Here is a 25,685-nt window from a genome sequence, read left to right as displayed (position 1 = left end):
TTCCCACTACATGCTTTAAACATAGCTTTCTTCCGAGTCTGACCGTGCTTTGTGACATGCGTGCCAGGATTTCTTAGGTCAGAATCATCTGGGGAGAGCACCGTGGGGGCTGTCGGGCCAAACGTATGGGTATGGGTTCCTATTTTAGACCGAGGGTGGACAGAAGATGAGGGTCCCAGGTAAACCTGCTGGAAGGTCTCTGTAGGCAAGCCATAATGGGGTCCCCTCCTCACTGGCCTCACTCCTCGCCTTCTCCCATGGTTGAACTCTCTGCTTCCTCTGCCCTGTGGCCTTCCGTCTGTTGTTTTTCACTGGTTTCCTGTTTTCCAGCTGTGGGCTCCCAGATACATCCCTGGGCCCCTGGGTAGTAGTTAGGGCTTAGCTGTGGGGTTGTGTGGTTACAGTGGCGTGTGTCTTGGGGCTTCCTGGCAAGGAGTCCAGTCTGAACTCATTGGCTAGGAGCCAGAACCCAGAGTTCTGTGCTCATCCTCATGGACCCAAAAGTTATTTAGAAAACTTTGTGGGTATTCGCATGCCCAGGAGTGCATGCATGAGCACACGCATACATTTTACACATATATTAGGATGATTTTGCTCTCCAGTAGGTCTCTGAATGAGTCCTGAGGAAGTGGGATGTGAAGAGGAGATGGGTGAGCGCCCGAACACACCATCCATGTTCACTCCCACCCCATCTTCCACCCCAACAGTCAGGAGGGCCTTGCCTTAGCTTGTCTTGAGAGTCTCTAGCATCCAGTCCCTCTGGTTTAACTAGTTCAGCAGCTCTCAGCCCCTGCTCATGTTAGAATTATCTGAGCAGCTTTTCAAAATGGGAATGTCAGTGTTTAGGCTCCAGGGATCATGATGCCCTCTGTGTGGGGTGGAGCAGGTCCCAGTGTGTCTTGAAGGGCTCTAGTCGGTTAGAATGTGCTGTCCGGCTTGAGCAGTCACATCCTCAGTTCTGCTCTGTCGCCCAAACCTGTGGGCTGCACCCAAATGATAAGCATCTGGGACAGTTAAGATCAGGTCGTCCCCGTGAGGCTGATCTGTGAGCTTAACGATTAAAGTGGTGGTGTTCTGAGGTCATAGAAATGGAGTTTCTGCCTCTCGGCCTTTAATTTGAAAAATCTTTTATTTCTTAGTGTGTGTATGTTCCCACGTGCTGGTGCATGTGCATACATGTACACAGGAATACGGGGGATGAAGGCTTACTGCGCTTGTCTTCAATCTGCCTCTACATACTGGGCCCCTCACTGGACCCTAGAGCTTGCCGGTTTGGTCCCTCGGCAGCCACTTTGTCCTATGGATTCTGTCTCCGCCTCCAGGGTGCCAGGGCTACAGGCAGGCATGGTCTTTTAATTTTTAAGCTTTTAACTGAAGTCTACATGTATGCAAGAAGGAAAGCATGCTATATACTGTGTGATAATTTCTCACAAACACGCCTATGTCATCAACATCTCTCTCTGGAAGTGACTCTTGCCCTGTTGGAAGTGCTCAAGAGTTTGTACGGCACTTGGGCAAAGTCGGGGCGTGCCCTAGTGTGGCAATATGTGCTGGCTGTGGGCCTGGAAGCTTTTAGAGTGGCCTCTGCCAGGAATACCTTTAAACACCTACTCTGGCATAGGTAGGTGTCACTGTGAAAGGGCACAGGGGCAGGGGACTTTGCAGATTCCTACCCTGTGTGACCATCTAAGCTCCTCTAGCTCCTTTTCTGTCTGGGGGTTTAAGGTGGTGCCAATCTCCAATTTTGAGTTAAAAATAAAAGCCTTTGTCTTTTCTGGCCTTTTTATTCTATTTCTCAAAATTACACTAATAATAAACTATTCTTTTGAAAAGCTGGAAGACTGCAGGGGAGGGAATTTGGTGGTAACCTCACAGCATAGCTGTTAGCTAGCATTATGTATTCAGATCTCTTCCTCTGACCCATGTCCCGGTGTGGTGTGGCTGAAAATGGAGTTGTGTTGTGTTGTTAACTCTTCACCCCGGATGACCGGTGTGAGTGTACCACACACACCACAGATGGGCAAACAGATCGTAGTTCTGTCCGTTCATTCTAGTGGCGAGTCTAGAACAGGCCCTGTAGCCCGGTTAAGTCAGGAGACTGACCCAGGGGCTGCTGATGGACAGATGGAACTGGAACTGGGAATGTGTGTCCTGTGTTAAGTGCGTTTGCTAGGTCCTTATCGGCTTGAGAACGTCTTTCTCTTTAGTGATATTGTTCCCTTTGCACTTTAATGGGAATGACTAGCATTGTGACTTCAGGCGAGGCGTTGTAAGATTAGTGAATTCTTAGGGTCATGCGATTCTTTATGTCATATGAAAGAAATGATCTTTGTTAATTTTTTTCCGTTATAAGTGGTTTTTTTAACAGTCAGGTGACTTACGTTAACAGTGTCTGACTTGTTTACATCGTAAGGTCAGCTGGTAGCTTTTGTGTTTGCACTGTTAGACGTTGGTAGAATAACAGTAACTTCATACAGTGGATTGGGAAGTTTTCTATGTATTGGTACAATTTCAAATAACACATCTGAAATAATTCTCTTCTTTTAGGATTTGATATTGGGAAACCATATGGCTTGGTATCTTTCCTTGAGAGACAGGTGTTGACTCTTGACTTTATTTTGTCCTACGCCCGTTGGTGTAAAACATTTACCATGTATTTTTTTGTCAGTGATCCATTTTGAAATTATTCCCATAATGTACACGCAGCTGTAACTGCATTCATTTCCTCTGCACTGTGACTTTTTTCACTGCGTTCCTGTTTTGTTTATTTAAATTTGTTTTATGTACTCGAGCGTTTTGCCTAAACGTATGGACGTGTACCACATCCATGTCAGAGGAGGGCATTGAATCCTCAGGAACCAGAGTTCTAGACAGTTGTGAGACACTGTGGATACTGGGAACAGAATTCAGTTCAAGAGCAGCCAATACCAAACAATGGAGCAATCTCTCCAGCCCCATTTTTGAACTTTTAAAAAATTTATCATTGACAGGGGTGAGAGGGAAGCCATGGTTTCTTTATGTCACCCTGAGTGTCTTGGAACTCAGTATGCAGAGCAGGCTGGCCTTGACCTCAGAGATCTGCCTACCTATGCTTCCCTAGTGTTGGGATTAAAGGTGTATGCTGCTGTGCCTGGCTATTTCTAAACCTTTAAAATAGTACATCTCTATTTAAAGACATCAAATAATATAAAACTATATAACTGGAACTCAGGTCTTTCTATTCTGTGTAACAACTAAACACTACTTTCTCCACAGTTTGTTACGTATTTACTTACTAAATGGGCTAAGGACACTTTCCTATGTCAGTGTGTCTATCTTAGCCTTTTCTGCAGAAAGTAGCCATGGCAACCCACACCTGTAATCCTAGCTCTTAGGCCAGGCTCAGCTGCACAGTAAGAGGCTCTGCAAAGCAACAGCAAAAATGGCCATGGAGTTTCGAATAGCACAAATTTACATAATTTAACTTGTTTCCCATTGGTGAATGTTCACAATTTTTGAGTGGCAATTTATTGATGACATGATTTTTAATTTATTTGTATATTAACAAGTATATTTGTATATTAAAAATCATAAAATGGCTTTTTTTTTTTAATAGAGGATATTGTTGTGCAGTGCTGGTTGGCCAGGAAACTCATTCTGTAGACCAGGCTGGCCTTGAGCTCAGAGACCCTCCTACCTCTGCCTCTCAAATGCTAGGGTTAAAGTGTGCACCATCACACCCAACCTAAAAAACATTTTTTTTTTCTTTTCTTTTTTTCGGAGCTGGGGACCGAACCCAGGGCCTTGTGCTTGCTAGGCAAGCGCTCTACCACTGAGCCAAATCCCCAACCCCCCTAAAAAAGACATTTTAAGGGGATACTACCAAGTTATTCTCACAAAAGGCCTTCTGAGGGCCAGCAGAATGGCTCAGAAGGCAAAAGCTCTTGCTGCTCAAGCCTGGTGGCCTGAGCTTTGATCCTTGGGACTCGGGGTGGAAACCGCCAACTCCTGAATGCTGCTCTCTACTTTCTGTGTATGCACTGTGGCCCATGTGCACCCCAGGCAAACACATTGTACACAGAGTTATAGCAGGAAAATGTAAAGGAGAATCAAATGATGTGTTTCTCAAGACAGGGTTTCTCTCTGTAGCCTCTGTTAATCAGACTGGCCCCAAACTCTGAGGTCTGCCTTCCTCTGCCTCCCGTATGCGTCTGCAGTGCCCACCCACTGGCAGACCCAAATGATCTCTTTTTTTTTTTTCTTTTTTTTTTTTTTTCCAGAGCTGGGGACCGAACCCAGGGCCTTGTGCTTGCTAGGCAAGTGCTCTACCACTGAGCTAAATCCCCAACCCCTCAAATGATCTTTTTTATTAAAAGAGAACTTGGATGCCTTAAGGACTAGTCATTTTGCATTTATCCTCAGTATCGCATAAGTATGTATTCTTAATTTCTATTGTTCCCGAAAAAGTAATGTTACTGATGTTAATTTCTGGCACACATATTTGTAGACACTCAGGCTTTTGTGTGTCTGTGGTGGGGATTGAACCCAGGGCCCTGTACATCCATGTGCTTTAGCATTCCTCAGCCTCCTCCAGCCGGTTTCTGGCTTATTTAAAAAGGGTGTGTATGTACGAGTTACGTTTATGTCTCGTGTGAAGATGTAATTTGTGGAATCAGTTTATTATGTTTTCTCTTAAGCTGTTATAGCTTCATTTTAGATTTCCATATATCCAAGGTGAAATTTATTTTTATATATGGTATATGAAGCAAGGACTGAACTCAGAGACCCTATTATCTCTAGTTTGAGTCTCTGTTGTCTGTTCCTCAGGTTCTGCAGTGTTTCACATCTCTTCGCCATCCTAGGGGCTCTGCAGCTTTGTCCTTTTTCTGATTCTGTTTGTTCCATTGTTTTAATTACCTGTTTTTATTCGGGAGTTTGGTCTTTAAAGATGGCTGAATAGTCAGGAATGTCTACTTCTCTTCCAGAGATCCTGAGTTTAGTTCCCAGAACACACATGGCAGTTCACAACCATTTAAGTCCAGTTCCAGGGGTCTTCACACCCCATCCATGGGCATCTGTGCACACACGCACAAACACACATACACGCACACACACACACACACACACACACACACACACACAAATTAAACAATTTATTTACATTTGTCTTTTTTTGTACTTTTTTGTTACTGTTTTCATTTCTTAGCACAAAGAAGCTTGTGAAGGACTTGTCGATCTCTGTCAAAAATACTGGGTGCTTTCAGTTAGAATCATAGAGGACTTAGAGGTTTGGGGCAGATGGATGGCTTTATATTGATTCCTCTCCAGAAAAGGAAATGTAGCCTGCCTCCTTCTGAGACCCTGGAGAGACGGCTCAGAGGTTAAGAGCACCGACTGTTCTTCAGAGGTCCTGAGTTCAATTCCCAGCAACCACATGGTGGCTCACAACCATCTGTAATGGGATTTGGTGTGTCTGAAGACAGCTACAGTGTACTTGTATACATAAAATAAATCTTTTTAAAAATATTAAAAAAAAAAAAAAAAAAGAGACCAGTCTCACTCTGTAGAACAGGCTGGCCTGGCCTTGCCTCCCAAGTACTGGGATTAAATGCATATGCCACTAGGCCTGGGCAGTGCATCTTTCTACCTTGGCCCTTCTGGGTTCCACCAAAGCTTTAAAGTTTCCCCGTGTCTGTTAACATGCGTTCTTCGCCACCCTTACTGTTGTAAATGTGGTTCACACACCCCCATTGCTTTCCATAATACTCTACTGCTAGTGGTTGGACTTGGGACCTTATCCATTACAGGCAGACTCTATACAACTGACCTACACACTTATTGGCCTTTTGTTGCTCTGAGAGAGAGAGAGAGAGAGAGAGAGAGAGAGAGAGAGAGAGAGAGAGAGAGAGTGAGTGTGTGTGTGTGTGTGTGTGTGTGTGTGTGTGTATGTGTGTGTTTTGCACTCCAGTGCATGGAGAAGCCAGAGGAGGCCAGCAGCCACCCTGCTCTAATGCTCTCACTCTCTTGACACAGGGCAGGGTGGTAGGCAACAAGCCCCAGCCAGAATCTCCTGTCTCTACACCCCCACAGCAGGGGTTAGAGGCACATGCCACACCTAGCCTTCCTGTGTGGGTGCTGGGGAATTAAACACAGGCCTCACACTCACAGCAAACACTCTTCCCTGCTGAGCCGTCTTCCCCTCCAGGCCCAGCTGTTGTGCTTTTTAGCCCATTGCTGAAGGCACATTGGAGATGCCTGTTTTTTATCAGCTGTCCGTGGTGCGGCCGTTTGTCCCTCTGTGGCCACACTAGTGAGTGCTTGGATCTTGCTTCCTTGTGGTGGGGTATCCATCCGTTTCAGTTCCCCAGCACCTGGCACAAAGCCTAGCATGCAGTAAATGCTTTTAATAAATGCTTGTGGGATCAAATTGGTGAGAGAGACAGTGAGCTTCACATCTTCAAAGTATGTTGCCTGGGCCAAGGCCAGGAGTGGGGCCTGAGGCAGCTCTGGCCCCAAGCCTGGAGGCTGGGATCTGGGTAACAGATGGAGCACCCTCCCTGTCTCTGCAGGAAAAAGAGGGAGTCCTGGGCCATTTTCCCACAGGAGGCTTTAGGGAGGAGTCTATATCTCATAATTACCCATAATGACCAGTATCCTTCTTGTCACTCACCCTGGTAAGTACTGACTGGCGAGACTTGTGTTCTCCGTTCCCAGATTCCGTGAAGGTATCGCAGAACAAATGAATCCTCCCCTCTCCTCAGGATTCATCAGGGCAGAAAGCGGAGCTTGGGAGGCTACTGGTGAGGTGTGCTTCACAGCTGTGTGCTTTCTACTGTTCTGGTCCAGAGTCTGTCCCCCAGATGGTTCTGAGGCCAAGTTTTCTGCCGGTCAGCGTGATAGTCTTTCCCATGGCCATTGTACTTCAAGCTTCCATTGGGAATTGTGGAATGAAAGGCATTTGTTTTTCCTTTTTAATGTGTCATGTGAGCATGTGGGCTAGTTTGTGGAGGAGGTCAGTGGACAACCTGACAGGTTGGTTCTTTCCCTCTATGACTTGGGTCCTGGGGATTGAAGTCAGAACGTCAGGCTTGGCAGCAAGTGCTCTTACCCAACTGAGTCATCTTGCCAGTCTGGAAGGGCACAATTTCTTGATATGGTGGACCGGTGTGCCACCCTGTCCCACGCCCTTGCCTAGTCCTCTAGATTGAATCGTCAGGTCCTGGTCTCTGCTGCCCCAAGGGCTAAGGTGATGATGAAGAGATCTTCCTCACCTAGCATTCCTGTGGCATATGAGCAAGAGACCCCCTCATCTTACAGGGCCACATACAGCCCACAGGCTTAGATATGTGGGAAGCTTCCATTGTTGTGAAGCAGGGGTCAGGATGTCTGCCTCTTGATGTGCATGAGAGTGGAGATGTCAACAGGTCCTCTGTCCCTCCACCAGGGCTGTTTCTTGTGTCTGGAGCACTTTAACCTTGTCATCTTGTTCCCTCACCTCTCCAGAAGGGCAGCAGCGTTACAAAGACTTTGCTGGTTCCTTTGCTCTCCTGTCTTAAATCCTTGGGAACAGCGGAAGCAGGAATGTGCCCAGGAATGCTGGGGTTTGGGGAAGGAGGTGGGGCACTGTTCTTAGTCCCTTGATCCATCTTCATTAACCCATCCGAGTGGGCAAGATACTGAGTGCCAGGCATCAGGGCAGACAGAGGGGCTTCACCAGTCACTGTTGTATCCCTGCCAGCCCTGGGGAACTGCCTCCTGGAGGTGCAGAGCTGAGACTAACAGATGGACCTCTGTGAACCTGTGGAGTTTATCCAAATGCATCCTCTCAGAGCAGAAAGCATTCTGACAGGCGACAGGCACCATGTTGCTGGGCTGCCCACAATGTGAGGCTTACCTTAGGGTGATGCTTGCTTTTACTCTTGCCTCCCTGTGTACACATTGCCCTGTTTAAAGAGTTGATGTGGAATGACGGGAAGATGAGTGGGATTTGGGTACATGATGTGAAATTCATGCACACCTGGCACACATGCATGCGTGCATACGCAGAGGCCTGGATCTCTGACTGGTAAATCCGCTGTCCTATGAGCCAGCCCGTGAGAGCCATGTTTATCGAGCTCCTTGGCCAGCTGGGCCTTCCCCTCATCTGTGCTCACTATCAGGCTATAGAAGGGGCTCTCAGAAGTAGTTCAGGTTGAATCCTCCCCTCCATGTCATACATAGGAATCCCGTTGTTGGTGACTCTTATGCCCTTTGGGAGTTTGAGAAACAGGTTGTCTGGCAACTGAGTTAACAAAGGGATTCTACTTGCTTGAACTGGAAATCTGTAAGTGTGGCTGCTTATAAAACATTCATGCACATACAGGGGAGAGGAAAGCTGCTAGACTCCAGATCCAGCCAAACTGGGGAAATAGTCGAAAGGACTCGAACTCGCTTGCACTCTCTCTCTCTCTCTCTCTCTCTCTCTCTCTCTCTCTCTCTGTCTCTCTCTCTCTCTGTCTCTCTCTCTCTGTCTGTCTCTCTCTGTCTGTCTGTCTCTGTCTCTGTCTCTGTCTCTGTCTCTCTCTCTCTCTCTCTCTCTCTCTCTCTCTCTCTCTCTCTCTCTCTCTCTGTCTGTCTGTCTCTCTCTCTCTCATCTTCCAAAGCAGGGTTTCTCTGTCCAGGAACTCACTCTGTTGACTGGTCTCAAATTCACAGAGATCCACCTACCTCTGCCTCCCGAGTGCTGGGATTAAAGTCATGCACCACCGTCACCTGACTGTATACACTGTTTTCTAATTAGGATAAAATGATATAAAATGTCTGATTTGTTTTTTTTACTACATTTAGTTGGGATATGCACCCTTTTCTCTGTGAATGTGTTATTTCTTTTTATTTGAGGATTTTACTAATAAGAAACTTTCATATATTGCTGGTATCAATGCTTTAACTCAGGAAATAATAGAAACATCTTTTAAGAGTTTGGCTTTGTTTATCCTACCAATTTTTTTTAAAAACAAAAATTTGAATACCTCTGTATGGGCATCTGTGCCAGAGGACAACTTCTGAAAGTCTTCTACGATGTCAGTCCCAAGGATCAAATTCAGTTCCTCTGGTTTACCAGCAGGCAGGTTTTACACGCTGAGCCCTCTTGCCAGCCCCTGCTCTGATAAGCTTTGAAATTATGGTCATGTGATCCTAGCCCTTATCAGTTGTTCCTCCCACCCCGCCCCTAGCTCTTGGTTGTGACCTGCAGAACAGAGTGTGGGTACTGCTTTAAGAAACTAATAGGGATTAAAGGGCAGTTGGGCGAGTAGGGGTTTGACAGGCTTGTGATATTTTAATGTTCGTCCAGGTAATCTTGGGCTCTTGGTGCACTTTCTGGTTCAGAACTGGGTTTGGGCTTGGGGTTCTGCACAAGCTCTGAGGGAGATATTGCTGCTGGCTTTTGGACTTCGTTTTGCATAGGTAGCAGAGAGACCAGAAATGTCCTCATCTAGCTAATGGTCAGAGCCTCCTCAGGGGCGTGTTCCAACTAGCTTCTGAGCTGTCTCCTGGGGACAGCAGGCTGTGGGACCAAGTCTCCTGTCTGCCTGGGTGACCCGGCTAATAGCTGGGCCAGTCTGAGTCCCTACAGTTCCTGTCTGTACATGTGGAGAAGGTAAGTGCTTATCTTGAAATACCTGGGAAAATTTAATAAGAGAAAAATGAGTTAACTAAGTGGTATAATTCTTTGGTAGGTGTTTTCTCTGATACTTGCAATATTTCTATCAAAAAATTCCTAGAAAATTAATTTATATTTTTAAAAATTTCAAAAATTCACTGTTGGTGATTATTCCTTTTAGCTCATTTTAAGACAGAGTATGGCCTGCCTAGAGCAGCCTTAGATTCACAGTGTGGTATAGGCAGGCCTGGAACTCCTGGCGAGTCTCTTGGTCCAGCCACTCAGGTTCTAGAATTCTAGGCATGTGGCACCTTCATATCTCCTTGTTAAAATAACCGGTCTTGTCCAAGGTGTGCTCTGCTGGTCTTTTGGAGAACCATCATAGATCATGTATAAAAGCCTCTGTCGTTTGTTTTCTAACCGGCTCCTTCTGCCTTTATTCCTGGTGATTCATTTTTTCCTACTTTGGTTTACTCCAGACCTTCTTGGATTGAAACTAACTTCCCTCCTTATTTTGCAAAAGTATATGAGATCCGGGGTTTCTCTGTTGTTAGGTATTGTTCTCACTGATACTAATTTATCTTTGAGTCTGCAGTTGTGGTTTTGATTTTTTTTTTCTCCCCCTTTTGACCTTAGAGCTATTGAGGCAGCTTGCTATTAAAGCTTCCCAGATGTTTCTTGGGTTAATGAGGACTTTGAGCACTGTGCTCCTGGGCTACTGCTTAGCAGTCTAAGCTGTGAGCCTGCTCCATATGGGCCTGGGCGTTGTGGTTAGAGCCGGTTTGCCTGTGGGTGTAGCCTCCAGTGCACCCTTGGAGTGCCAGAAGAGGTGTGGTTGCTACCCCTATGTGGAGGCGAGGGGTCTTACAGCCAGAGGGGACTGCTCAACCCCTACAGGTGATCCTTACTCATTTCTCAAACCCTGCCTAGGTAGCTCACATGTCAGTCCTTCTGTGAGGAAGACCTGCGGCCTGGTGGGTGGGGACTGTTGAAGAGCTGTGAGATTTAGAGCCCTTTTGTCACTGACAGCCTTGGACTTTGACCACTGGTTTAGTCCTGGCTTTTGTGTTTGCAAAAAATGTAACTCGAACTCAGACACTGGAAGACCTTTACGGGTCAACTGTCAACTTTCCTCTTTTTAAGACTGTGTAGTTTTGACATAATTTCATAGTTTCCAAGAAGGAAGACTATCAAGGCTGTTTCCATCTACCTCCACAGGTGTTAGTGCTTTGTCACACTTCCTCCTTCTCTCCTCTCATCTTTCTGTGGTACTGGGAGTGAACCTGGGGTCTTAGCGGTGCTAAGCATGTACTGTATGTAGTACGGGTCATCCTAGCCCCTTTCTCTGAGGTGTTTGAGTCATTTGAAACGTAAGTGTCCCAATAACCAGAGTCGAGGGGGGCTGGAAAGATGGCTTAGTGGTTACAAGCTGCTCCTGGGCTCTGACTTGGTTTCACAGCACCACGGAGCAGCTCACGAAGGAACACCTGTGACTCCAGTTCCAAGAAATCTGACTGCTGGTGTGCATGCATGTGGTACACAGCCATACAGGCATGCAAAGCCCTCATACACATAGGCTAAAGTGTGCAACTGTAGTCCTTTGTGAATTTGCAGAGACCACACACGCGCTGCTGGTGTCTGTGCCGTTCCTGTGGAAGACATTTTGACCTATTACAGACCACAGACCACCTTCTCAGCCCTTCTTCCCCCCCCTTTTTTTTGTTGTTGTTGAGACTAGGTCTTTCTGAGTTGCCTAGCTGCCCTCAGACTCCCTCTGTAGCCCAGGTGTGACTTGAATTTGTGAACTTTTTTTCCTTACTGAAAGCTTTTCAAGTAGCTGGGCACAGGTAATAGCACTTTACTGCCAGGCCTGGGTTTTGTTTTTCTCAGGATTCTTCATTTGTGTTGTTGTTGTTGTTTGTTTGTTTGTTTTTAAAGTGCCCTTTAATCTAGATTCTGAGTTTTTCCTTCTTAAAATTCCTTTTCGCTTAAGTCCAAACTACCTGATTTTTGTCTCAACTCTAAAGCTAAGTAGAGTTGATCAGGTACGGGGATGGGAGTTCTTTTTTAATGCTGATAAGGTGGGGCCTAATTCAGTAAAGTGATTTGCTCTGAGGTGTGCAGCTGGGCAGTCTTAGAGGAACTGGGTGGGGGAATCTGGTATCTACCGGTCTGGCTCCCTGTCCTCAGGCCTGGAGTCTGGGCCACTAGCTAAAGTCCACAGGCAGAGGGGTAGGGCAGGGCCAGCCCTGGGAACTGCCTGCCTCATTCTTGCCTTCTGCGCCTCTGTGTGTTTGCAGTGCCGGGCCATAGCCTGTGCCCCACCCCTTCCCTGGCTGGTTTGGAGTTGGCTTGGGATCAAGGCTGAAGCTTGGGAGGGGAGGACTTTAAAACTCTAGCTACTGCCCGCCCCTGAGAACAGCACTGAGGAACAAGATCTCTACCCGGAGCCAGCAGTTGCTGCTTTTCCCAAGAGGAACTCCCTCAGGTTAGGGGCTGGACTTTGAGCCAGCTCCTCCCCACCTCCACAATTTGGGGCCTCTGTTTGGGGACTTGTTCTTCCCTAACCTGAGAAACGTGTCTAAACGCTGTCAGGAGTGTGAACACTGTCATGACACTGTCACCCACTGCCTGGGTGAACAGGTGGCAGGCTCACCTGCCCTCATCTTCCTCCAGGTGCGGGACATCTGGAGTAGGTCATTTACATTACAAAAGGGATGCTTCGGGGCCAGTTGACCCTCTGGTTATCTCGCTGTAGCCCTCCCCTGGGTGGTGGGTGTTAAAAGTAATTTGTAGTTCTTTTCAGTAATTGATTAGCATTCACTTTCTTGCCCGAACCCCCGCTGAGAGGCTTCCTCCCTTCAAAGCCCTTTGGCTAGGTGTGAGGAGGTTTATCTTTTGTGGGAAAGGAACCTCCCTCTCCCCTGGGGTGGGTCCCTACGGTCCTTTAACCTTAAGGAAAGGGCACAAAGTTGAAATGGCTTTCTTGGTTTTCTGATCAGTCTTTGCTGCTGCCAGCCACTGCCACCCCCGCCACCGCTGCTCTTGCACTTTTGATTGTGTGCTCACACTTAAGCCAAGTCCTCCCCTCCCGCTTCAGCTTTGCCTTACAGCCTCTTACAGAACTGGAGAGGAAGGTTTTATCTAAAGCACGCACTCTCGCACACACGAGAACCTGTGGGAGTTGAAGGATAACTTTCTGGAGTTATTTCTCTCCTTCCATTCTGTGGGTCCAAAGGGATTAAGCTCAAATTGTCAGACTTAGCAGCAGGTGCTTTTCGCCCACTGAGCCATCGAAGTGGCCTCACTACTGCTGCTACTGTCCCCTCCTCCTCTCCTCCTGCTCCTCTTCCTCCCCTCCTCCTGCTCCTCTTTCTCCCCTCTTCCTCTTCCTCCTCTTCCTCTTCTTCATCTTTCTCTTCCTCTTCCTCCTCTTCTTCCTCCCCTTCCTCCTTTTCCTCTTCCTCCTCCTCTTCCTCCCTCCCCCCCTCTTCCTCCCCTCCTCCTCCTCTTCCTCCTCTCCTCCTCCTCTTCCTTCCCTCCTCCTTTGTTGACATATAATTCACATAGCATTAAACCGACCCATTTAAACTACACGGTCCAGCTATGTTTAGATTGCATACCGCATACCACTTTGTCTTATAATATCTTATCACCTTCAAAGAAGCCCCATGGAAATAGCACTCAGCTCCTCAGCCCCTGGCTGCCATGAATGGATGCTCTGCCTGTGGATTTGCCCAATCTAGATATTTTCATATAAATGGACTCATTGTGTCCCCCCTCCTTTATTCTTCATGTTCTCAAGGTCTGCCTGAGTGTTAAAAGTTCATAATTCAGAGTATTCCTTTGGTCGACTAGCCTGCATTTTGTTTGCAAGTGGATGCACACCGGGGTTGTTTCTACATTTTGACAGTTAGGAGTAGCACTGGAATAGATAATCATACACAAGTTGTGTGTGAAAGTGTTATTTTTCTATTTCGTTCTTCTGACAGGGTGGCATTGTATAAGCCAGGCTGGTCTTGAACTCGCTCTTGCCTCAGCCTTGAAAGTGGCTGAATACAGATGTGGGTCACCATGCCTGGCTAGCACGCTCGTTTGTAAACTGGGTCGTCTTTTTATTACTAAGTTGTATGAGGTTTTATGCAAATAGTCACTTATCAGATGTCTGATTTGCAAGTCCCTTTTGGTATGCCCCATCTCTTCCCCCCTACCCCCCCACGGTGTGTGACTACCCACATACACATACAGCTAATGGATTTCTTTGAAAGAGACATTTATTATTAAGAGGGTGGCTCATGGGAATTGGTTCTGTCCTTCCACCATGCGGGATCCCAGGGACCAAATATCGGGCTGATGCCAGCAAGTGCTGAGCTGTCTCTGCCACTCGGAGAAGCCTTTGAATTGGTGAAGTCTGGTGTCTCTTTGTTCTTTGCTCCTCATTGTTTGAGTGTTATGTCTTAGAATCCATTGTCTCATCTGGGGAAGTGGTGTATGCTTGCCTTTTGAGAGTTGTGTAGTTTTAGTTCTTAACACTTACATGCTTGGTTCCTCGTGAGTGGATTTCTGAACCTGGTTTGAGAAATAGGCTCAAGTCCTGTTTCCGATGGTATCTGGTTGTTCCGCTGTGCATCTTGAAAGGAAGACTCTCTTCCTACTGACCTGTCTTAGCTTTTTTTTTTTTTTAATTATCTTTTAAAACATTTCATGTATTTGTGTGTGGGTGCGTGGGTGCCAGAGACACACTTGTTAGAGTCTGTTTCCTCTTTCCACCATGTGGGTCCCAAGGATTGAACTCAGTTTGTCAGGCTTGGTGGCGAGCCACTGTTACGTGACCAGCCCCATGCAGTCATGTGACATGTTTATGCCAAATGAGTTGGCTAGATTGGTCATTATAGTTCTTTATGTAAATTGTTTGGGATCAGTTTTTACATGATATAAATCAGTAATTTTTTAAAAATCACATTTATAAGATACAATATAACATTTCAGTCCATGTGAGTGATGCTTAGTGATCAGACCTTGGTAGTTATCAGATCTTTATCGAACACCATTTCTTTGTGTTGCAAGCATTTAGTATTCTAGTTTTTCAAAAATTTTCTGAATGTTTTGCCTTTGTGCATATACATGCGGTGCCTACAGAGCCAGGAGAGGATACTAGATCCTGAGGAACTGGAGTTACAGACAGTTGTGAACCACCATGTAGGTGCTGGAAATTGACCTTGTTTCCTCTGGGAGAGCAGCCAGTGCTCTCCCCCGCTGGGCCATCTTTCCAGCCAGGCTACTACCTAGTGAGAAGTGTGGAGTTAACTGTTTACTGTAGTTACCCTACTGTACTGTAAAACGTCAGGAGTTGCTTCTCCTCTGCCTGCACTCCTGAGCCTGTTGGTCATTCTCGCCTGTTGTCCAAGTTTTTTTTTTTCCCTAATCCATCATAGGTCATTTTGTAAAATAAAAGCAAATTACTAGAAAAACAAGTGTGTGCTCATACACGACAGTGTCAAATTTTAAAGCAAGTTCTTAAAGTGAGCACTCCTGGCTTGTACTCTCATCTCGACATGGATTGATGACGAGATGACGAGATTCAGAGCAATGCTGTCCCCAGGATGCTCACAGGACTTGACCATATGCTGGGCATTCTTAGACCTGTGTTTCCGAAGCAACGCCTTGCAAGAACTGCGGGTCTGGGTGCAGTTGTCTCCTCCCTCCCTCCTGTCTTGAAGGACAGTCTTCTCCAAGGTTTGCTAATGGTACAGCTTCCAAACTCATCCAAATAAGGTTGGCCATGCACTGATTGACACTCTGCCTGTGATCAGGGTTGCTTCCTACAGTGTCTGTGGCCAGTGGTGGTGGAATTATAAAGCCAAACAGATGTAGGAAGAGGTTTCAAACAGACAGCCCACAGCCCACCTGGACAGTCAGTGTGTGCATGAGAAGTGTGAGGAACCATTATGCAAAGGTTTATGGCCTGCTAAGGGGAGACTTAATGTAAAAACCCCACTGATTATCCTCAATGGCCCCAGTTTTTATAACTGTGTGCTGCATTAAGCTAGTGAACTCCAAACTAAATTTTAAAAGGTGCCAAATACAGACAAGGCCTTCTTGGCTTGGCCTTGTGTGCACGTCCCACTGCATCTGACAACGAAGAAAGCCTTCCTCCCCACAACTTCCCAACAACTTCACCACACTGTTCCAGCTCTTCCTTACCTTTCCCTCATGACCTCACTTTATTCCCTGGAGCTGTGCACCAGGGTTTCCCAGGCTCTGTAATGAGTTTAGCGTATGCCTTTGATATTTCTACCAGTCGGCACACAAAAGGCAGCTTCAAAGACAAGTCCACAGTCAGTGGCTCTTTCATTATATATTCAGAGTACGAGGACGGAGGCCTCTGCGCTCCCGCACATTTTAGTGTGAATGTAAGACAAAATCAAACATCTAACAACTGCCAGGCCAAGACAAGGACCCTGCTCTATTGCCACAGAGTCCTGGTGCCTAACAGTGATGCTGACTGTGTATTTGGAGAGATGGTTTATGATTCTGTATGGCTAGATGAAAGGGGCCTTTTTCACGTGGGTCCTGGGGATCTGTGGTGGACCAACTGCTCTGTCTCTAGTCCTCTATTTCCCACTCGGAAAACTTATGACTCCACCCGAGTCTTTGAGAAAGGAATGCACAAAGGAACAGAACAAGCTCTTGGAGAGTTTGAGAGCGATGAAATCTGTCAATAACTTTGAGACCCTTCTTCAACTGTGGGAGTTTATTCTCCCAAAGAATTATAATCGGGCGGCAAGGAGGCTGTGGCGGGCATCCACATTGCTGCTGTTGATGTTGGATTTGGCTTGTCACCAAAATCGATGCAGAGTCAGGAGCATTGGAAGGTTACGTTTAAGCCAGAATTGCTTGCCGCATGCAGTTTGTACTTCCTCTCAAAGCTGTTAGCCTGCCTGCTTCTCCTCAGTCTAGTCCCCCTGACACACCTGAATTCCCTGGGCTATGACGGGTTTGAGATTCCTTCAGGAAACAGTCGTGGGGCCATTCACTAAGGCTGGCTCTGTCTGAGGACTGTGGTGGTAGCAATGTTTGCTTGCTGGTTTCCTGAGCCTTTTAAGAAGGCTTTTTGAGGCAGGAGGTGGTGGAGAGGCTGGCAGTAAGCAGCTGTAGGTGGGGCCTCACTAAGCCACGGGCATTCTGCTCCAAGGATGTGCACTGTGGGGCTGGCCGGATGGCCCTGTGGCCAGGGGTGTAGGCTACACACTTCTGGGGCTGTACTTTTGCACAGCTGCCTTGAGCCTGCTGTGCCTGGGAGTCACCCTGGTGGACTGACCTGGTTCTAGTGTGCTGGAGACTTAGCCTACTGCTCGTCTTTTGATGTGGTCAGCTCAATTTCCTCCACTACTAGCTAGAGGCTGTGGGTGGGGGCCTGGGGACCCCCACAGGCCAGGGCTCTACACTGGGCTGCTGCTGTGCCAGGGGCTGGCTGCAGGTCGGGCTTTGAAGTTGTCAGGCATAGCACCCATGGCTCACCCACCCCCATCTCCAGACACACTTCAGGTTTTCCCTACTGGACTCCTGCATGAGAGACCAGTTTGTATCTATAAACAGCACAGATCCTCTGGAGTCTTGTAGTCGGACTTTGTGTTCATAGGTTCGTGCATGTTTTTGCTGTTGGAAATCTATCCTTCACTCCCTTCCCCCCACTAAAGAAAAATCAAGTGTAATAAGCTGTGAACAAGAACCTTTTCTGGGTGCTTCCTCTTATGCACATGTGCAGACATTGTACATGTATGATAATGAATCATTCTAAAGAGAAAGTTGAATGTGCACACATACTCTGCCACCCTGAGCCAAGCACTGTACATACATGTGTCCCTGCACTGTCAGATCTGTTTTTGCTGTGCGTTGTTAAAGGTGTGGAATCTTAAGTCAGGCAGTGTTTTGAATTGAATCCCCCCTCCCCCACCTCCAGAAAGCATTCACTTCCCCATCAGGAGAACATTTTCCTGAGGATGGGGTGTATAGCTCAGTTGGTAGAGTGCTTGGCCACATCCAGGAAGCCCTGGACTCAATCTCCAGCATAAAACTGGGTGTGGTGGCATTTGCTCATAATTGAAACATTCACAAAGTGGAGGCAGGGGGATTAGAAGTTCAAGGTCATCCTCCCTCCACAGAAACTGTGAGGCCAGTTTGGTCTACACAAGACCCTGACTTTTGAATTAGTATGTAGAGAACACAGGGGCGTTCTGAACTGTCGTGTTTTTCACTGAACACGTTTCCTGTGTTTTTTTTTCTATACTTTACAGTTTCCTGTTATCACTTTAAGTAATTTTAATTTTTCTGGTGTACATTAATATATACACACGCCATGATAATGTCACAGATAAACCTAATGGGATAGGTACCGCTTACATGTGCTTTCCTTCTAGTCCATCCCTGCCTTTGTCTCAGAGACTCAACGTTTGCCATGAATTGCGTGTTTATCTTTCCTTCTTTTGAAGTGTCTGTTTTACATTTGTGTTCCCTTAGATTTAATTTCACTCGCTTAGTAGAAGTCTTTAGAATCTTCAGAGTGTGTGGGCGTGTGGGCGTGCGTAGGCATGTGCACACCCGAGCCCTTTTGAAGATTAGTCTTTGTACTTTTGTTAGTTTGGAACAGGGTCTTACCACGTAGCCCAGGCTGGCCGCAGACTCACAGAGATCCATCTGCCTCTGCTTCCCTGGTACTGGGATTAAAAGTGTGCACCACCATGCCAGAATACGGCTAGCGCTTTTAAATACATACGCATGCACGCATGCACGCACGGTGCATGAGGATGTTGGGGAATAAGTTGTAAGAGTCAAATCTCTTACCCTGTGGGTTCCAGGGATGGAGCTTGGGCTGTCAGGCCTGGAGGCAAGTGTCATTATCCACAAAACTCTCCTTTCCCCGCTTTTCTAATCATCTAATTTGTGAGATGCTCTTCCAGCCCTGTGGTTGGCTCGTTCCATTGTTTATGACTCATCCATTGTGAGATTAGTGAGCTCTTGGGATGTCCTCACATGCTGCTTGTGATGGCCAAAGCTGCTGTGAATTATGGACCTCGTGTGTGTGTGTGTGTGTGTGTGTGTGTGTGTGTGTGTGTGTGTGTACATGGTTTCTCTGGAACTACAGGGCCACAGGACGTGTTTATTTGACATTAAGCATAGTCCACAAATGTTTCCAGAATGATCATCCTCTGGCCTTTTTGCTGGCCTGTGTCAGGAAAAGCTGCTGCTGAATCCCTTGGACACTCAGTGTTGAGCCAGCACACCCCAGCCTGGTGCTGGTGGCACGCACCTTTGATCCTGGCGAGGCAGAGGCAGGTGGATACTCGTGAGTTTGAGGCCATGTTGAGTTCCAGGACACCTAGGGCTACACAGAGAAATCCTGTCTCAAATAAAGAGCCCCACACCCTTTGTGGTACCTGCTCCGTGCATTCCTGTGATGATGCTGTCACGTTTGCTTAGTCCTTACTACCCTCCGCCTTTTACAGATTGAGGAACCAAGGGTTGGGGATTTAGCTCAGTGGTAGAGCACTTGCCTAGCAACTGCAAGGCCCTGGGTTCAGTCCCCAGCTCCGAAAAAAAGAAAAAAAAAAAGAAAAAAACAACAACAATAACAACAAACAGATTGAGGAACCAGAGGAACAGATGTGTAAAGGGACACATCTAGGAAGTGGCCACGGCAAGAGTCTCACCTTGTTTTGTTTTGTTTTGTTTGGGACAGTCGTGATATGTAGCCCAGGCTAGCCTCAAACGTCAAACCTTCCTGCCTCAGCTCTTGAGTGCTGGGATTGCAGGCATATGCACGTCAGACCTGACATTATTCTGATTTTACTATTTTTTTAAACTTCTAATTTTATCTGTGTGTATGTGTCCCTGCACGATGTGTGCCGTGTGCATGCCTGGTGCCTGACAGGCCAGGAGACCATAATGGATCCCCTGGTACTGGAGTTATAGTTGTGAGCTGCCATGTGGGTGCTAGGAATAGAACCTGGATCCTCTTCAAAAGCAGCCACTGCTCTTCGCCTCTGAACCATCTCTGCAGCTGCTGGGCTTCCCCCACCCTCACCCCACCCCTCCCTGTGTCTCTCTGTCACTGTCTCTGTCTCTGTGTTGTGTGTTTGTGTTTCTCTAGTAGAATATTTTTCATATGTTAACCTCCCCCCCCCCCCCCTTTTTTTTTTGATAAGGACAAATAGAGCACTTTAAAACCACACCTGTGTTTCTGGAACACTCAGGTTGTTTGTAACTCTTTTCTGTTAATGCTTCAGTAGAAACCATCCTGGCATTTGTAACATTTTAACTTCTATTGCCTTATTGTTTTTACATCTATTGAAGTGAGTTTCAGAGTGCTTAAGAATGACGGCACTGTATGATGAGGAAACGGTGCTCACGTCCTTGTGTACTGTACGGTGCCTGTAGCGTTTGAGAAGATTCCATGAGACAGGAGCGTGGGTGCTGAGCGTGATGCCCAGGGTAGGGTGCTCCAGCACAGCCCTACAGGTCTCCTCTCAGCTTCTGTCCTCTTTGCAGGCCCATGAATTGCTACTGGGTCAGAGGGCATGAACCCTCATTGTCCAGTCCGTGCGTCTGCCAAATGCAGCAGAGGTTTGCCACAGAAGGCAGAGTCTTGGCGTTTTCCTAAGCATCTCTGTCACCGAAAGACCTGTGCTTCCCTCCATTTTGTTATAGGAAAAGCAGGAGGTTTTTAAATGCTGTGTTGATTACGTGAAGAGCAACCGTGAAAATCACTTCTAACCCCTCCCCAACAAGAAATGACTCTGCCATCATGCAGTGGGTCAAAAAGTTAGACATGACCCTCTTGGGCTTGCAGTCTGCAAAGGGGGGTTACACCCCTGGGGCTCACTAGCGTATGTGCACACATGTGCACACATACTCCTGCCAAATTGGGCAGCTGTATGTGTCCTCTGCCAGGGCCCCCTAAAAGTCTCTCCATTACCTACCAGCTTTGTCAGCAAATCTCTGGAGGGTAAGAAGGGCCCTCTGAAGAGATGAATAATTGATCAGCTCTATAGAATGCCACGAACAGGATCCCTGCACCCTGCACCCTGCACCGTGTTCATTTGGAAAGGAGGGGAGGATGTTTGCCTCCTGTAGAGAAGCCTGAACTCAGCCGAGGGAGGGAGAGAGTGGGGCTGCAAAGTTCAAGTCTTCCAGCAGCTGCTCACTTGGCTGAGTGGAGGAGCTGAGATGGGTTTGGGGTGGGAAGATCTCGGTGGGGAGGCACCCTCTATCACCTCAAATTCTGGGAGAATTCACCCCAGAGAGTCCACCATGAAGAGATGGGCGTTTGTAGAGGTTGATGGGAGCTTGCTCATTCTGGCTGCCAACCCCTTGGACGGGTTTCTGCTAACATGGTGTGAGGCTGTCAAGCAGCAGGCCAGCCCTGTAGCTTGTTCCTCTTGTAACTCAGCCTCCAGCCATGGCTGAGAAAGGATGAGCACAGCGCTTTGCTCCCTTGGTACCTCTCTTCCAAAGCAAGTCCCTTTGCTTCCCACTGGGTACAGTATCGCAGAGCTGGTGTGCACTTCACTGGAAACCAGGAAGAAGTTAGGAAAGCAGGGTTGCGGCTGAAGCTGTCTCTGGTAGTGACTCAATTATATGGAGAGTAGAGAATCCACCTGTCCCCAGCCTTGCCCAGCACCAGGGCTTCTGGACTCCCTCCGTTGGGGGGGGGGGCATTGTACTGCTATTGAACCCCTGCAACTGTCTGGGAGACAGTGGTGGAGATTAGGGAGCCCCAGAAGGGAGTTCTCTGTAGGGGGTGAGGCAGTCAGAGGAGGGACATGATCGTCCTGTTGGGCAGGATGCAGAATGACATTCTAGCAGAGGCTCCTGTGGTTCTGGAGGGACACAGGAGTGGTACAAAGGGGGAGCTCTCAGCTTCTGGCTCTCACAGCTCCTCAGGAGGAGACCAAGCTGAGGACATCTCTATACCCCACTGATGTTTACTACCTCCACTCTCCCAGAGACAAGTCTCTGCTGCTCCAGACAAGGGGAGCACACCCTAACCTGGGAAAGACCTAATGGGGATCCAGAGGGTTGTTGACATTACAAGTCAAAGAAGAGACCCAACAGGTGTGAGAGGGCCCCAGGAGAGCTGACTGGGGTGGGGTTTGTAGCCAGAAAGGGCAGCACCAGGACCTTTGGCATCCTGTTGTAGCAGAGAAACCGTAAACTATGCCCGGAGCCTCAGAGGGTCTTCAAAGCTTGGGGGAAGATGCCAATCAGCCAGCCAGCTCTGCGGGAGGCAGAGTTACAGGTTCCAGAGGTGACAGTAGCCTTTTCCCTTAGCAGCTCAGGGCCCAGTTGACTGTGCATCCCAACGGAACAGTCTGCACATGGTATAAAACTCTGGCCTGGGCTCTGCAGTAATCTAGGGTAATCAGGCCTGGTAAGGAAGACTTCACCCAGTGAAGTGTTTCGTTCTTTATGTGATGTTGGTATTTTACCTCGTGACTTGCTTCATACCCAGTCTTCTTCTCGTGCCTTAGTTCAGGCCTCATGCCACAGATCTGGATAGTTATGGTGGTGTCTTTGGAGCCTTTGGGTCACAACTTTTGGGATTTAGTGATACCTGAAGTCACCCACCCCTACCCCTGTAAGTCTCAAGCTTTTCGCTGTGTCCATACTGCTGTCCCCAAATCTGCTTCCTTCCATTTTGGGTCTGATGTGTGGTTGGAGATTAAACCCAGGGACTTATATATGAAAGGCAAATGCTCTCCTGACTTCAACAGCTTAACCATGCCCAAAGCCTTCCAGGTTTCCTCCATTCCTGCTTGTTCTTTCCTTCCCTCTGTGAATCCCTCTCCCTCCTCCCTCTTCCTAAATACTTGTCTATGTCTCCTGTCTCATCCTAACTGTCACCGTGAGAGGAGCCTTTCTAGACTCCCCTATGCATAGCTGTCTGGAGAGAGCTGGTATCTTCCTTTCCTTCCTGGCCCAAGTGCACCCGAGTACACAGTGCCGTGTGCCTTTAGGATGTTCCCAGCCCTGTGCTTCCCCTTGCGTCTGCTTCAGAAGAAACGTTTCTGACTTCAGAGGGAAGGAAACCCATGTTCAGGAAGAGACTGTACCCTGCTTAGGCTGTGTTGTAGCTGTTTGTCAAACTGTTGGGATCCATCAGTTAAAACGTATTAGCCTAGACTTAAAAGAAAGGCAGGAAAGAAAGGGATGGGACATATCATAGCGGTCGCTCTGGTAAGGTCAGAATGTCTGAGAAAGGCATGGGCTGTAGGGCCTGAAGGAGCTACTGCACCCCATTATGGGGAATGGATCATTAGCTGTCAGTCTTTCACTCAAGTGCTCGCTGCTGTGTCTCCTGTGTATAATTTGCATAGACATGGTGTAAGTACAAGGCTGTATTTACTGTTTGATTTTTTTTTTTTTCTGTCTCTAGCCTCTTGACCTATTGACACCTGGCCCGGCCTATTTGTCCTGCTGGCAGGTGGCACAGTCACTCTGTGTGAATGGTTTATCCCTCCTGTATTCTGTGTCTGCTCTGAGAACAGCCATGCCGTTGCTGGTGGTCAGGGTCTGGGCTAAGTGTGTTCGGGTTCGTAGTCTCTTACGAAGGGGATTGAAACAAAGACACACTCAGATTGCAGAAGGAACAAGGGAGCTTTATACAATGGAGAATGACAGAACAGGCCCGATTCACTGGCAAGGCGGACTGCATGAGTGACGATTCTGAAGGGGCCTGACTACTGTTGCAACTTCCCTTGGAGAGGAGGAGAGGTTTGGGCACTAGAAGCATAGTTCTGGGCAGTTCTGTTTTACTTGACAGCTTTCAAGTTATATAACCATTTCTCTACCTTGCGTGTCCCTTCCCATTTGATTTTAATTAGATACATATCCAGTTAGGCATGACATGGTAAATAAAGTTCACTTTGAAGACCATTTGCCTGATTGCACATGTAATGTAGTCCAAACCAGCTCAGGCCAGAATGTAGATCTATACCCAGACCCAACCCAACCCAAGTATGTTTAAATAGGATTTAAGATTGATGGCCATTGAGGTAAGAAGAAACTTACTCTACTCAGAGGGGTCTCTGTGCAGCTCAGTGCATGCAGGGGTCCTTTGTTGGTTATGCATTCCTAGGTTTAGAGAGGGCTATGTGTGTGTGCTTGGTACATGTAGGTAAAAATGGTTATCAGGCTGCCAGGTGAATTATTAGAGGGGGATGTGGGTAGTCCAAACCAAGCGGAGTTCCAGGTTGCTAAACTATTCTCTATGCTTTCCTATCTCACTGTGACAGACCTCTAGACCCCACCCCGTCAGTTGACTCACCAGCTTGTACTCTGAATATGACTGGGCCCTAGTGACAGGCACTTAGAAGTGGGCGGGCACTCTCCACAGCTGTCCTCAACAGAGTTGTGGCAGACATTGTGAAACCTGAGCATCTTCACATGGAGATGTAACTAAAAGCCTGCAGGGGGCTTGGCAGGTAGTAGCACAGGTAAATGATAATTGGTTTCAGGTTTTCTGATTATTCAGGAAATGATCCCTGACCACTGGCCTTGGCTTCAGAAGGCTGTGCTGGTGCTTAAGACCGTTAGATTCTGTATAAGCAATAACTCCTTTCTGAGGTAGACAAATTTGCCAAGTAGAAATGTAGACCTTCAAGAAAACCAAGGCTTCATGTATCATTCTATCTTTAAAATTGTCACAAAAAACAACCCCCACACACATCCACACACACAAAAGCCCACAAAAACAAAACAAAACACAAAAGCACTAACTCTGGTCAGATCAGCTAGGCTGGGTCTGTGCAGTTATAGCTCTGACCTATGCATCATGGTACCTCAGTATCTCCTGCTTCTTTAGCCATGTGACACACAATGGTGAGACAGGCTGAAAGGTGCGTGATGGGCTCCTGTTGAACCTAACTCCTTATGGTCTATGTAACCATTCAAGAATACATTTTGAATACTTTGAATCCACTTTCAAACTCGGGACTGAGAGTTTCCAAAATTGCCTTCAGTGCTCATTGGCCTCTTCCGCTGACTTGTTCCAAGCTCACTGGCAGGTGTTGAGAAATGTATCCGTGGGGTTTGTGAACCAGGACACTGGAATTGCGGTTTTCTTATCTCTCCCACGCATGCTGGCTTTCTTGCTTTCCCTCTATGCCTGTCTTACTTTTCCCTTTATTCTCTTTTTGGTCTGAAAAGTATTTTTCCTTCTCTGGGAACTGCGTGGCACGTAGCCAGCCTTAGAGCTTCCTTCTTATTCACACACCAAAAATAACTTTTAAAAATCCCTTTTCGTTGTCTTGACCATTTTGGGGAAGCCTCCGCTCATGTAGCATTAGTCTTCCTGACATTGTTTTTGTGAATCTTGATACTCTGGTTTTTTCTTGGTTATGCATGCTCCTCTTTTTGTCCCTTTACACTTAAGCATGTAAAGTTGGACTGCTTCATGTCTGTAAGCTGTAAGTTTCCAAAGTGAGCAGTGGCCATAGGATACACTCTTAGTGCTTGTTTTTCCAGCAGGTATTAAATGGCCAGTGGGGATAGTTTGTCCTTGAACTGGAAGAGTTCAGCTATACCGGCTCTGGCTAGGGAAGGCATAGGAATCCCTAGAATTTAGACATTGCCTCACACACACCCTTGTGGGAGGCAGCTGCATAGATAGTAATCAGTGAAAAATGGGGAAGAAGCCACAGTGCCTTAAGGAGTCCCGGAGATAGAGGTACGGCTAACTTGGGTAGGAGTAGAAGTAGTGCATTAAGAGTAAACCGCAGTGACCAAGGAGAGGCCAGAAACCCTGGGGACCACATGCTCAAAGTTCTGAGACCTTAGCAAAGCACGTGGGTCCTTTGTGGCCAGAATAGGAACCAGTAATGAGGAGGTGGGATCTACAGGCTGAGGCTTCTTTGCAACAGCCCGGTTTCTCAGTGTCTGCCACCATTCTGGAGCCTGTGATGGCTGTGTGTGATCATGGGGACCCTGGAGCCTGTGATGGCTGTGTGTGACAGTCGTGGGCCTGGTGTTATCTTAGCCATCTTCTTAAAGCATTTTGTGTGCCACC

The 25,685-nt window shown here is 47.3% G+C and overlaps 1 protein-coding gene across 10 annotated transcripts in view; it reads left to right on the top strand.

Annotated features, from left to right (window-relative positions):
- Tet3 (tet methylcytosine dioxygenase 3) overlaps window positions 1-25,685 on the top strand; it is a 96,922-nt gene that overhangs the window by 22,598 nt on the left and 48,639 nt on the right. The window contains exon 1 of one of the 10 annotated variants that reach the window (XM_087659770.1): window positions 9,181-9,616. The exons of the other annotated variants lie outside the window; for them this stretch is intronic. The gene's annotated coding sequence lies outside the window, so the exon portion shown is untranslated. Of the gene's footprint in view, window positions 1-9,180; window positions 9,617-25,685 lie in introns of those variants that run through there. 10 annotated transcript variants of the gene reach the window in all.

This window comes from Rattus norvegicus, chromosome 4, assembly GCF_021556685.1.
Source record: "Rattus norvegicus strain SHRSP/BbbUtx chromosome 4, alternate assembly SHRSP_T2T, whole genome shotgun sequence".
Classification (NCBI taxonomy): domain Eukaryota; kingdom Metazoa; phylum Chordata; class Mammalia; order Rodentia; family Muridae; genus Rattus; species Rattus norvegicus.
The sequence above is the reverse complement of the archived record's forward strand: the minus strand, read 5'-3'. Positions and strand labels throughout refer to the sequence as shown.